This window comes from Podarcis muralis, chromosome 1 (genome assembly GCF_964188315.1).
Source record: "Podarcis muralis chromosome 1, rPodMur119.hap1.1, whole genome shotgun sequence".
NCBI lineage: Eukaryota > Metazoa > Chordata > Lepidosauria > Squamata > Lacertidae > Podarcis > Podarcis muralis.
In genome coordinates, this window is record NC_135655.1 from 12,194,566 (window position 1) to 12,209,187 (window position 14,622).

General features: G+C 46.7%; 1 non-coding gene across 1 annotated transcript; it reads left to right on the top strand.

Moving 5' to 3' along the window:
- The first annotated feature begins 556 nt into the window (after positions 1-556).
- TRNAR-CCU (transfer RNA arginine (anticodon CCU)) lies at positions 557-629 on the top strand. Its single transcript has one exon. It is a non-coding gene; the product is annotated as a tRNA-Arg (tRNA).
- Positions 630-14,622: the final 13,993 nt, after the last annotated feature.

The window sequence follows — 14,622 nt, forward strand, 5'->3', positions numbered from 1 at the left end:
AGATCCATCTCAGGACCTGATATCATCTTAGCGGAAAATGCTTTGCTGGGAGATCCCAATGCTTGCGACGAGAACATTCTGCTGTGTCAATCACGCTCTGTCTCCTCTCCCCCCCCCCATCCTTTGGGTGCTCTCACCAAACCCAGGAATTTGTCAGTTCCCCTAAGATATGGGGACACGTCCCACCCACTCTGATAACAGGGTGCACAGCGACTAAGAATAGCTTGTGCCTCGGTTGTCTCCCTCAGACTCGGGAGTGACAAGAGTATCGCCGGCTCAGAGGAACAAAAGAATCATGACGGCTATTAACCGCAGCGCCAAGAATATTTCATTTCAAAGAAACTCAGCCCACAACAGCTGGGGCAGCCCAGGCTGCCCTCACGTCCCAAGATCAGAGCTTGCGGAGGACAAAGACTATCAACAGCTCCCAGCTATGGTGATGGCGTGCTACCTCTCTCAATACCGCTGGCTGGGACTCACAGGTGGGGCGAGGTCCTGCTCATGGACTTCCTAGAGATATCTAGTTGGCCGCTGTGAGAACAGGGTGCTAGATTTAGCTGGGATAGCTCAGTTGGTACAGCATGAGACTCCTAATCTCAAGTTTGTGGGTTCAAGCCCCACATTCGGTTGGACTAGATGACTCTCAGGGTAGGTTTGCCATATTTCAAAAAGTAAAAATCTGGACGGAAAAGTTGTTGAGATTTTTCTGGAAAAGCTGTTGAGCTTCTTTTCTTTTCTTTTCTTTTCTTTTCTTTTCTTTTCTTTTCTTTTCTTTCTTTCTTCTTTCTTTCTTTCTTTCTTTCTTTCTTTCTTTCTTTCTTTCTTTCTTTCATTTTGACCAAAGTGATTAGGGCTAGGGCAAGGCTTAGGGCAAGGCTTGGAGGTATGGTTAGTGTTAAGGTTGGAGGTAGGGTTAGGGTTAAGGTTGGAGGTAGGGTTAGGGTTGAGTTCAGGGTTAGGGTTAGAGTTAGGGTTGGGTTTAGTGCTAGGGCTAGGGTTATAGGGTTAGGGTTAGGGTCAGGGTCAGGGTTACTGTTAGGGTTGGAGGTGGGGTTAGGCCTAGGTTTAGGCTTAGCTTTAGGATTGGGTTTAGGGTTAGTGTTTGTGTTACAGTTGCTTTTCAGGCTAAGGTTGGGTTAGGTTTGGAAGTCTGTTTAGGGTTAGGTTTAGGTTTAGGGTTAGGGTTAGCATTAGGATTAGAGCTAGGGTCAGGGTTAAGGTTAGGCAATGCTTTTCTTCAGGGGGTACTCAACCATACACTGTTCTGGCACCTCTGTAACAACTTCATGGTGCCTACAATCATTGTGGTGGTGCCATCTTATTCCTGCTGCTCTTGATGGCAGACTGGGAGCTAAGAGGATTTGCACGGGATTCATCATGGATTGGATCCCTCCAAACCAACCAGCTCTAGATTTGCATGGCAGTTCCAAGAGTGAATGTACCGTGTTTTTTGGTGTAAAAGACACTCCCATGTATAAGACGACCCCTATATTTTTAAACCCCCAAAATATTAAGAAATCATTATTTTAAACCTCAAACAGAACAACTCTGAGCTTTTAAAGGAAGATGTTGCCCAAAGTTGTTCAGTTTTTTTGAAGGAAGTTGGCTAAACCGAAACCCCAGTGCATTCACCGTCCATGTATCAGATGACACACAATTTTTGACTAATTATTTATTTTTTTAGCAAAAAAATGTTGTCTTATACAGGGGGAAATACAGTACATCATTTTAGGGGGGGGGGGGTTAGCAAACTCGCCTTGTCTTGCTCAAAATGATCTCCTCTCCAGCATCAAGCTCAGGCCAAAACCATTTGCATTTTGACATCAGAAATCAACTGTGTACAGCGTTGACTGACTTTGAAACTGTCGAAAAATGATTTCAAAATATGACTTTCTGTATTCGTTTTGCCTTAATTTTTAACTTTATTTCAAAATTAAATTCTGGGAGTGGAGGGAATAAAGTTTTCAAATAAAGCGATAAGCAGCGCTTTAAAACAACTTTCAAAGGTCTTGAAGTAACGTGAAAGGTTCAAGAAGTACAACTGAATCAGCATTTTAATGGCTGGTTGGTGCATCTCTCAGATGCGTTGTGAAGAGAAGGGGCAGCTGGACTGAAAGGGGACAGACGGACGAGCAAATCTTCTTTTAAAATATGTCTTTATGCATGTAATGAGCATGGATGGCTTGAAGAACCAAAAGAGGCAGGCAATCTAAAAATAACAGAAAAATTCCTTTCCCCTGACGAATATTTTCTGGTCCCTAATGCTCCCCTTCTCCCAAAATACCACTGCCTCAGCCCCCACTTCCCTTCATCTGCAATTGCAGCGTGGAAAAGAGCAGCGATAGTCAGCCCCTAACATGCTTTCGCATCATGTTTCCATGCACCTTAGAGTCGCACCATGTGGGCTTGCACTGTGCAAAAACAGGCTCCCGTGTGCCTGTGAAGTGGACCTTACATTGGACAGCCCGGCTCTAAGACATAGTGCCATGCAATGTAATAAAATATACAATATAGCAATCTACGTTGCAAGCCTTTTAAAGCTGCAGTATACTGCATTGCGAGAGTCGTAGAATAATGGAATTGTAGGAAGCTGAAGCTGAGGCTCCAATAATTTGGCCACCTCATGAGAAGAGAAGACTCCCTGGAAAAGACCCTGATGCTGGGAAAGATGGAGGGCACAAGGAGAAGGGGACGACAGAGGGCGAGATGGTTGGACAGTGTTCTCGAAGCTACAAACATGAGTCTGACCAAACTGCAGGAGGCAGTGGAAGACAGAAGTGCCTGGCGTGCTCTGGTCCAGGGGGTCACGAAGAGTCGGACACGACTAAACAACAACAACAGAGTTGGAAGGGAGCCCAATGGTCATATAGTCCAATGCAGAAACCTCCGTGAAGAGATGGCCATCCGACTTCTGCTTAAACATCTCCAAGGAAGGAGAGCCCACCACCACCCAAGGGAGACTGTTCCGCTGTTGAACAACTCTTACCGTCTGCAAGTTCTTCCTGATGTTGAGTCAGAATCTCCTTCCTTGTCATTTGAAGCCATTGGTTCAAGTCCTACCCTCCAGTGCAAGAGGAAACAAGCTTGTTCCATCTTCCGTGTGACAGCCCTTGAGATCTTGGAAGATGGCTACCATATCTCTTCACAGTCTCCTCTTTTCCAGGCTAAACATACCCAGCTCCTTCAACCGTTCCTCATAAGGCTTGGTCTCTCTCCTGCCAGAGGTTTCATGGGGTAAGGTGAGGTAGTACCTGAGCCCATTTAATTAATTAATAAATTAATTCTCTGAGGATCTCAAGCTGATGTATTTGGTTCTCCCCCTTCTCATTTAAACCCCATGGCATCTCTGGGTGGTAGGTTAGGCTGAGAAGCAATGGCAGATCTAAGGAGCATCTCCACCCCCATCGTTCTGCCCGGACACTGAGGTCCAGCTATGAGATCCTTCTGGCGGTTCCCTCACTGCGAGAAGTGAGGTTACAGGGAACCAGGCAGAGGGCCTTCTCGGTAGTGGCGCCCACCCTGTGGAACGTCCTCCCACCAGATGTCAAGGAAATAAACAACTATCTGACTTTTAGAAGACACCTGAAGGCAGCCCTGTTTAGGGAAGTTTTTAATTTTTGATGTTTTTATCGTGTTTTAAATATTCTGTTGGGTGCCGCCCAGAGTGACTGGGGAAACCCAGCCAGATGGGAGGGGTATAAAAAATAAATTATTATTATTATTATTATTATTATTATTATTATTATTATTATTATTACACAGCGAGTTTTTTTGCACAAGTGGGGATTTGAACCCTTGTCTCCCAGGTCCTGCTCCAATGTTCTAACCAGCCTACCACACTGTCTCTCCTGGAAATAGGCAGGGTTGTGGCAGAGCAGGTGGGGTGTGCTGCTGCCAGTCAATTTCAACAATACAGCTCCCCGTCTGCCTATTTAAATCAGCCCTTTGTTCAGAACCATGAGGGCCAGGACCTCATTATTATTATTTAAGGGCCGTGCCGTGGCTCAGGGACAGAGCACGTAGATGGCAAGCAGGATTTCCCAGGTTCAACCCTCCAGGTAGCGGTTGGGAGAAACCTCCAGCCCCAAACCCTGGCAAATCACTGCCAGTCAGTGTAGACAAGTACTGCGCTAGGTGGACCAAGGATCTGACAGCATCCTATGCCCCTATATGCTTTCACTTTGAGATATGACTCTCTGTGGCTCAGACAGTAGTTGAGTTAAAATGAGAAGAGCCATAAGCATGCATTCTGTTTAAAAAAAAAAACCTCATGCCAGCAACTCAGAGGAGCCCGTGAGCTGCTCAGGAGGTTCCGAATTGGCTATTTTTGTGTAAATGGCAACACGGCGGCTGGCGTTACAGCTTTCCTTCCCAGCTGTTCTGCAGAGTAAATCTGTTCTATATCGGTTTGTTTACCTAGTCTGCTGTAGGAACAGTTCCCATGACGGTCTCTGTTAGCCGGGAGCCAAGAGAGCGACTTCCCGAAGAGGTGGAAGGACCCTTGTGTGGAGGGATTGTGTGTGTGTGTGTGTGTGTGTGTGTGTGTGTGTGTGTGTGCGCGCGCGCGCGCTTTTCAGAGGGCGAACACTGAGGTGTCTTTGAATTTTTGCAACATGTTCTCATTGAGGCTTCAAAAGAGAACAGGAATTCGAGCGCTCTCCCTCCCTCTCTCTCTCTCTCTCTCTCTCTCTCTCTCTCTCTCTCTCTCTCTGTGTGTGTGTGTGTGTGTGTGTGTGTGTGTGTGTGTGTGTAAATGGAAGTCCAGATCAGGAGCTCTCGGTTTATTGAATTATTTTCACCGAATACTCGTCTTTGTGGCATAAGAGGACTCACACCAAGGAATGCAATTTATGCCAAGAGGGCACTTTGCGGGCTCAGAGGCAAAGACAGGACACGGCAGTGGTGTGTGCAACACGTCCCAATGTAGCCCCTTCCTTACCTCGTCCCGTTTATGAATCGCTTCCTAAGGAACACCTGAAAGCGATTTAACAATGGAAGCAGCAATGGTGACCAAAGAAGCCTACAGGAAACCATTTCAAACATGAAAATAATTAAAACAATTTCACATATTTTAGTTAGTTAACTTTAAGATACTGGTACCTGTAAGTACTGTACAAAGGATTTAATTGCCCATGATCTATCTGTTAGGACTAAATCTCACTGGCTGGGAACCAGTTTCCCTGAATGGGTGTAGCATAGGAAACCCAATAGGTGGGCACACCCCATGTTCAAGAATCTGCTTCCCTCCCACCTTCCGAAGGTTGCCATCTCACCAAAGTTATATTTAGCCCAGGCATCTGTGGGGACAGTCATTTTTTTATTTTTTTTTTAGTATTTAGGAAATGCTAGCGCTGCCTCCTGGTTGGGCGCCAGGTGCTACCAGGAAACATTTGTTGGAATTATTTTGGGAGCTCCCAGACCACGGCGGCCATCAATCACCCGTGTGGAAGCCATTCAGATCTGTCTGGGTCACTTCAGCTTCCCATGCCAGTGGTGACAGAGGAAGGAGGTGCAGGAAATCTCCACCCCCTGCCCATGCCATGTCTAATCGGCGAAGGTGATCTTAACTCCACCATCGTCAATTTTGAGAGTTAAGGACTACATGTATCAGGGCTCCTTATGTTACACTGAATGCATCTGTGTTACAACATGGGCTGTAGAACTGGAAGGGTCAATGCAGGAACCACAACCAAATAATCTCTACAAGAAGGCATTTTAGCAAGTTCAAGCTGAAACTGTTTGAAAAACCTAGGCGGGCAGTGCCAGGCTGTGGCAAGATGGGTCCATGGATATAGAGTCAGGAAGGAAATTTGATCCACATTTAAAGGCAAACCTATCTAATTCACACTTTCTGAAATGATACATGGACACGGGTGGCACTATGGGTTAAACCACAGAGCCTAGGGCTTACCGATCAGAAGGTTGGCAGTTCGAATCCCCGCCACGGGGTTAGCTCCCATTGCTCGGTCCCTGCTCCTGCCCACCTAGCAGTTCAAAGGCACGTCAAAGTGCAAGTAGATAAGTAGGTACCGCTCTGGCGGGAAGGTAAACGGCGTTTCTGTGCACTGCTCTGGTTCGCCAGAAGCGGCTTAGTCATGCTGGCCACATGACCTGGAAGCTGTACGCCGGCTCCCTCGGCCAATAAAGCGAGATGAGCGCCCCAACCCCAGAGCCGTCTGCGACTGGACCTGATGGTCAGGGGTCCCTTTACCTTTACATGGACCAAAACACAGCCATTCTTTGAAATTTGCACTTCTCTGAATTTTGCTCTAGCCAAGTGGACGAAAATGCATATATTAGGGTCACATGCCCATAAAAATCCACATATTGGTAGGGGAAGGAAACATTAAATCCATTGTTTTTTAGGCTGCCAAATTGCATATAGACGTGTGTATATGAGAAGACATTGAATGCTGGTGAATTTTTGTTAAGGCTTTTCTTCAATGCAATCAGATGTGGAAAGGTGGAGAACCACTGCCCTGAAGATTGAAAAAGAGAGAATCTGAGAGAAATCAAAATGGGCAGATCCACTCACCAAAACACAGATGTTTCATCAGACCTTGGTGTCCCTTGTTGGTTGAAGGCTCAAAGAGACCTTAGAAGAAGAAGACCTTAGAAGAAGAGCCTGCTGGACAAGGCCAATGGCCAGTCTAATCCACCATCCTGTTCTCACAGTGGCCAACCAAATGCCTGTGGAGAACCCCACAAGGAGGACCTGACAAAAGGAACCCTTGCCCCTCCTGCAGTTTCCAGCAACCGGGATTCAGAAGAATTGCCGCTTCTGACTGTGCAGGCAGAACATCACCGTTGTAGCTAGTAGCCATCAATAGGCCTCTCCTCCACAAATTTGTCCCATCCACTTTTAAAGCCATCCAAGTTGGTGGCCATCACCCTCCTCCACAGAGAGCCTGTTTCCAATACAACCTGAGCTGGAATCCAATAACTGAGCTGAAAGCATTTCTGCTGGTTCTTGGGAACAGCTGAATAGTGATACCTACATTTAGGGAAGTTTTTAATGTTTAATAGATTAATCATAGAATCATAGAATCATAGAGTTGGAATAGACCACAAGGGCCATCGAGTCCAACCCCCTGCCAAGCAGGAAACACCATCAGAGCACTCCTGACATATGGTTGTCAGTAAAAAGGTAAAGGTACCCCTGCCCATACAGGCCAGTCTTGACAGACTCTAGGCCCATCTCACTCAAGGGGCCGGGGGCCAGCGCTGTCCGGAGACACTTCCGGGTCACGTGGCCAGCGTGACATTGCTGCTCTGGCGAGCCAGAGCCGCACACGGAAACGTCATTTACCTTCCCGCTAGTAAGCGGTCCCTATTTATCTACTTGCACCCGGGGATGCTTTCGAACTGCTAGGTGGGCAGGCGCTGGGACCGAACAACGGGAGCGCACCCCACTGCGGGGATTCGAACCGCCGACCTTTCGATCGGCAAGCCCTAGGTGCTGAGGCTTTTACCCACAGCGTCACCCGCGTCCCTACATGGTTGTCAAGCCTCTGCTTAAAGACCTCCAAAGAAGGAGACCACACTCCTTGGCAGCAAATTCCACTGTCGAACAGCTCTTACTCTCAGGAAGTTCTTCCTAATGTTTAGGTGGAATCTTCTTTCTTGTAGTTTGGATCCATTGCTCCGTGTCCGCTTCTCTGGAGCAGCAGAAAACAACCTTTCTCCCTCCTCTATATGACATCCTTTTATATATTTGAACATGGCTATCATATCACCCCTTAACCTCCTCTTCTCCAGGCTAAACATGCCCAGCTCCCTTAGCCGTTCCTCATAAGGCATCGTTTCCAGGCCTTTGACCATTTTGGTTGCCCTCCTCTGGACACGTTCCAGTTTGTCAGTGTCCTTCTTGAACTGTGGTGCCCAGAACTGGACACAGTACTCCAGGTGAGGTCTGACCAGAGCAGAATACAGTGGCACTATTACTTCCCTTGATTTAGATGCTATACTCCTATTGATGCAGCCCTGAATTGCATTGGCTTTTTTAGCTGCCGCGTCACATTATTGTATTTTAATATTCTGTTGGAAGCCACCCAATATTGTATTTTAATATTCTGTTGGGTTTCCCCAGCCAGATGGGCGGGGTATAAATTTATTTATTTATTTATTTATTTATTTATTTATATATATATATATTATTATTATTATTATTATTATTATTATTATTATTATTATTATTTCTGATAAGGGACTGATGCTTCCCCACCGCCCCTTGATATAAGATGGCTCTCTGTGCACTGGCCTTCTTTTGTTTTTGTTTTTTTTGTTAAGGATAGGCTTTGGGTGGTGGTGAGGTGAGGACTGGTTGGTTGCTGGGGTTTTTTTTGCATTTAGGAAGCAAATGTAGTAAATAATAGATATGTCTGAAAGGATCCAGAATTGCTGACTCCGATGAAAGCCCTGATTCGATTCTGCAAAGGCCCTTCATATTTTATTCAGCAGATAAAAGCTTTCTCCCACCCACTACACATTAACAGAGTCACAATGGAAAACGCTGTGTTGCAGAAAGACGGGGGGGGGGGGCCTTAGGAACATAGGAAGCTGCCTTACGCCAAATCCAGCCGTTGGCCCATCAATTTCAGTGTCGTCTACACAGGCCGGCAACAGCTCAACAGCTCTCCAGCTCTGCGTGGAGATGCCAAGGTTTGAACCCGCAACCTTTTCCATGCAATGCAGGTACTTCGTTTCATTTTATTTACTTAATTTTGTTTCTTATCTGCCTTTTAAGATAGAGTGCCAGGGCAGGTTGCAGCAGCGTAAGAGCCAATTAAGAAAACAGAGAAAACATTTGCAATTGTGAAAGAAATAAAACGGTTTCAAAAGGGACACTCAGCAAAAGAGAGTCCCACCTTACGTGGCAAAGAGGTGCATCTTCAAGAGGCAGCAAAAGCTGTACAATGAAGTTGCTAGACGCACCTCTGTGGGGAGACAGTGTCATAATTTAGGGACTGCTACCAAGAAAGTGCGAGACGCGGGTGGCGCTGTGGGTTAAACCACAGAGCCTAGGGCTTACCGATCAGAAGGTTGGCAGTTCGAATCCCTGCGACGGGTGAGCTCCCGTTGCTCGGTCCCTGCTCCTGCCAACCTAGCACTTCCAAAGCACATCAAAGTGCAAGTAAATAAATAGGTACCGCTTCGGCGGGAAGGCAAACGGCGTTTCCGTGCACTGCTCTCGTTCGCCAGAAGCGGCTTAGTCATGCTGGCCACATGACCCGGAAGCTGTATGGCGGCTCCCTTGGGCTATAGAGCGAGATGAGCGCCGCAACCCCAGTGTCGGCCACGACTGGACCTAATGGTCAGGGTTCCCTTTACCTTTACCAAGAAAGCCCTCTTTATCGGGCTGTCATTCCTCATATTTCTGAGGGTAGTGGAAGAAGTGGATTATGGAGAAAGCTAGAGAGTTCCAGAAAGACATCTACTTCTGCTTCACTGACTATGCAAAAGCCTTTGACTGTGTCGACCACAGCAAACTATGGCAAGTTCTGAAAGATATGGGAGTGCCTGATCACCTCATCTGTCTCCTGAGAAATCTCTATGTGGGACAAGAAGCTACAGTTAGAACTGGATATGGAACAACTGATTGGTTCAAAATTGGGAAAGGAGTACGACAAGGCTGTATTTTGTCTCCCTGCTTATTTAATTTATATGCAGAATTCATCATGCGAAAGGCTGGGCTGGATGAATCCCAAGCTGGAATTAAGATTGCTGGAAGAAATATCAACAACCTCAGATATGCAGATGACACAACCTTGATGGCAGAAAGTGAGGAGGAATTAAAGAACCTTTTAATGAGGGTGAAAGAGGAGAGCGCAAAATATGGTCTGAAGCTCAACATCAAAAAAACGAAGATCATGGCCACTGGTCCCATCACCTCCTGGCAAATAGAAGGGGAAGAAATGGAGGCAGTGAGAGATTTTACTTTCTTGGGCTCCATGATCACTGCAGACAGTGACAGCAGCCATGAAATTAAAAGACGCCTGCTTCTTGGGAGAAGGGCAATGACAGGCCTAGACAGCATCTTGAGAAGTAGAGACGTCACCTTGCCAACAAAGGTCCGTATAGTTAAAGCCATGGTTTCCCCAGTAGTGATGTATGGAAGTGAGAGCTGGACCATAAAGAAGGCTGATCGCCGCAGAATTGATGTTTTTGAATTATGGTGCTGGAGGAGACTCTTGAGAGTCCCATGGACTGCAAGAAGATCAAACGCATCCATTCTTAAGGAAATCAGCCCTGAGTGCTCACTGGAAGGACAGATTGTGAAGCTGAGGCTCCAGTACTTTGGCCACCTCATGAGAAGAGAAGACTCCCTGGAGAAGACACTGATGCTGGGAAAGATGGAGGGCACAAGGAGAAGGGGGCGACAGAGGACGAGATGGTTGGATAGTGTTTTCGAGGTTACCAGCATGAGTTTGACCAAACTGCGGGAGGTAGTGGAGGACAGAGGTGCCTGGCGTGCTCTGGTCCATGGGGTCACGAAGAGTCGGACACGACTAAACGACTAAACAACAAAGTGGAAGAACCAAAAGAGGTCCCCATGCAGAACTTAGCACCTGAAAAGGTCAGTGATGATGAGGAGAACATCCCTCAAACATTTATCTGAAGAAAATAGGAGTGTCTTACATTATTATTATTATTATTATTATTATTATTATTATTATTATTATTATTATCCCGCCCATCTGACTGGGTTGCCCCAGCCATTCGGGGAGGCTTCCAACATATATAAAAGCATAACAAAACATTAAACATTAAAAAGCTTTCCTATACAGTCATACCTTGGGTTACAGACGCTTCAGGTTGCGTTTTTTCAGGTTACGAACTGCCGAAATCCAGAAGTACCAGAATGGGTTACTTCCAGGTTTAGGTGGTTGCACATGCGCAGAAGTGCTGAATCGCAACCTGTGCATGAGCAGACCCCTTTTCGGACATGCTACCTTGGGAAGGGTTCCCTCAGCCTTCTCACCTTTCCCCTCTCCTTGGGAGTCCTCTGGGCAGCTGCAGCTGCTGCCCCTGGTCTCTGAGCTGCCACCCCACCTGCCCCAAAGAGAGGTGCCTCCTCACACTGCCCCACAGGGGCCTGGGAAGCACCCCCAGCCAGCCCCACAGGCACCATTCGCCTGGGGAACTTGTAGCCAGGGCTGCTGCAATAAACAGCTGTGCAAGCCTTTGGGAGGCAGAGGTGCGAGGGGGCATCAGAGGAGGGAGGGAAGGAAAGAGGGACAGAGGCCAGTGTTGCCCACGGCACCCCTAACCATCATTCAAGGCACCCCAGGGTGGCACGGCACACTGCTTGAAAACCATTTTTGTCTGCAGGAAATCTACTCCTCATTCCACAGTCACTCAGAGCAGGCCTTTTAGTGTGTAATGCATGTGCATTGAAAAGCAAGACGCACCCACTGTCTGCACTTTCCAGAAAACAGTCCAAGACCCTTTTGCTTTGATGGGCTCTCCCAGCTGGATGAATGGGTCTCTGCTGTGGGTGTCTACTTTGTGTTGCTTTTTAAATGCATTTTCTCTGAGGGTGCGCATGTGGGTTCCTCAAACCGCTATCAGCTGTTTTTATGGCATCTTTTGGATTGCCTTGAGACCCGAGGGCAAAAATAAAGGTAAAGGTAAAGGTACCTCTGCCCGTACAGGCCAGTCTTGACAGACTCTGGGGTTGTGCGCCCATCTCACTTAAGAGGCCGGGGGCCAGTGCTGTCCGCAGACACTTCCGGGTCACGTGGCCAGCGTGACAAAGCTGCATCTGGTGAGCCAGCGCAGCACACGGAAACGCCGTTTACCTTCCCGCCAGTAAGTGGTCCCTATTTATCTACTTGCACCCGGGGGTGCTTTGGAACTGCTAGGTTGGCAGGCACTGGGACCGAACGACGGGAGCGCACCCCGCCGCAGGGATTCGAACCGCCGACCTTTCGATCGGCAAGTCCTAGGCGCTGAGGCTTTAACCCACAGCGCCACCCGCGTCCCGAGGGCAAAAATAGGGCTTAATAAATAAAAAACAGATCCCAATCTTCTGTCTGCCCATCCTCGGGACAGTTGAACGGTATGTCTCTGCATACGTCAGTTTCGTGCGCTCATAGGCCCTGCCCCACCTCAATATTTTCCGCTCTGTCTCCCAAATCTCTTCTAGCCTGAGACCCAATTTGGATCTTATCTCTGCTTTGCTCAGTCAGTTTGACCAAGGAGAGCTCTCTTGGTTCAGTTTCTGAGAGTCTTGCCAGCATGGAGCCTCCAGGACTAGAGCTGAGTCTTCCAGCTCTTTCCAATTTCAAAGCGCTTTCTAAAACAATAATTAATTCCCGCAGCCTCCCCTGTGGGGCAGAGAAAATACTATCATCTCTTTACTTGGAAGAGACTTCCAAGAGACTTGGAAGCTGAAGCGAGGAGTTTGGGGGACTTTCCCAAGAAGGAGAAGACAAACCGAGGTGTGGGGTGGGGGAGGGAAGAATTTTAATTGGGTGGTAATTAAAAAGAAGGATCATTAGAATTAAGAACATTCTCTCCCAGCAGGTTTTTTTTAAAAAAAAAAACATTTTAGAGTAATGGGCCAAATAACCATCACTGTCTGTCTTCCTTGACATCAGAACATGGCAATATTCTCTGCATTGTTGTCTGGAGGCAAAATAAGGAAATGATGAAAAGACTTTTGGAGGAGGAGGGGGGCTAATCTACACAACAGTTCAGGGCCACTTGTTTATTGCTGCTTTCTGCCCACCTCATTTCCCCCCATATATCCTGGCTTGTCTTTTAATTATTGTTTTTAATAAATTGCCTCCCATCTTCATCTTTCATGGACCCAGAACAAATAAAAACTTTCAAGTTGAAAACACCTATGACTCCTTAAAGGCTGTCTTCTTCCTCCTAATAAATAAATAAAATTTTTAAAAAATTGTTCAGTAGCACCTTAGAGACCAACTAAGTTTGTTCTGGTTTGTTCTCACGAAAGCTTATACCCAGAACAAACTTAGTTGGTCTCTAAGGTGCTACTGGACAATTTTCTTATTATTTTTGACTGCGTCAGAGCAACCCAGCTGCCTACCCTTTCTCCTCCTAAGTGTGTTAGGGACACTCTGGGCAGGAAATGATAGCATTCCTTTTCCACACTGCCTCCACTACTTCTGCAACCACTCCTCCATTCTGCCTGCCCTGTTTCCTCTGTCATATCTGAGCTATTCAGCCAACGGCAGCCAGAAAACTTTCTGCCCACCCGCCTCTCTGTGACACTCAGGTGGCGCAATGGGACAGCACATCTGGCTGCTAACCAGAGGGTTGGTGGTTCGAGCCCACCTAGGGACAATTGCGGGCGTGAAATATACTTGGAGTCCTGTAGTGAGTGATTTCATGCTCTTTATTGCAGCTTGTAAAACAGTGCTTGAATTGCCCCCCAAACCTCAGGCTTTTATATACTTTACAGTGGTACCTCGGAATGCGAACGGGATCCGTTCTGGAGCCCCGTTCGCATCCTGAATGGAACATAAGATGCGATGGCGCGGGTCGTGTTTTGCCGCTTCCGCGCATGCGCGTGACATCATTTTGAGCGTCTGCACATGCGCGAGCGGTGAAACCCGGAAGTCACGCGCTCCATTACTTCCAGGTTGCCATGAAGCGCAACCCGAAAGCACTCAACCTGAAGCACATTCAACCCAAGGTATGACTGTATTTACACAATGAGTCCTGTCTGATTGGCTGATTTTGCTTCCCTCCTGGAGCCTGAATGATCTTTTCCTGCAGGCCAATCAGTTGTTGTATCCTACTTGCCTATTGTTCTATGATCCAAGGTTAGTACATAACAGGGTGGTTGGACTAGATGACCCTCAGGGTCCCATAAAAACTCAATAACTGATTCTATGACATCACGGCAGTTCAGCCAATCATGTCAGAGGCTTCTTTGCTGTTGTGACTGCTGAATGGCTGATTAGTCCCCTGCAGGATAGGTTAGCTCCAGCAGACGAACGTTAAATAAAAGTAAACATAAATAGGTGCTTAATTGCCAGCCTGAGGGGTAGGGGTGGAGGTTGTGTGTGTTTTAATTTGTGTTTGCGATACTGCTGGGTGACAGTTTTAGCTGGAGACAAGACTCTCACTTTCATATTCAGCTGGAAATAAAAGGCGAGGAGAAGAAAAGATGTAGCTGGAAGGTGAGAAGCAAGGAAGGAAAGCCAGAGGCCACACTTTGAAGCGTTATTATTAAAAAGCAACCTAGCAATTTTTCATGATTCATTCAGTATCGGGAGGAAATATAAGGGCCAATTACTTCAAAAGGAAGGTTTTGCACAGAAAGTGTGAATGCTTTTAAATACCTAATAAACAACAAGTGCTTTTTATTATTATTCTCATAACTTTTCTTTTTTGAGGGGGAGGGGCAACTTATTAAAATAATATATTTGACACATTGATTTCTGATAATCAATCAAAACACTTGCCGTTCAAACAAAGATCTTCATAAGTTAAAACAGAAGCCAGAAGAGTCTTTAAAATTATTATTTTTAAAAGCAGTATAACAGGAATATGCATACAGTAAGGTAGAGATGGGGAACCTTTTTTTCTGTCAAGGGATTCATTTCCTTGGGGGTGATCCTTCAGGAACCGCAAGCCACTGGTTGG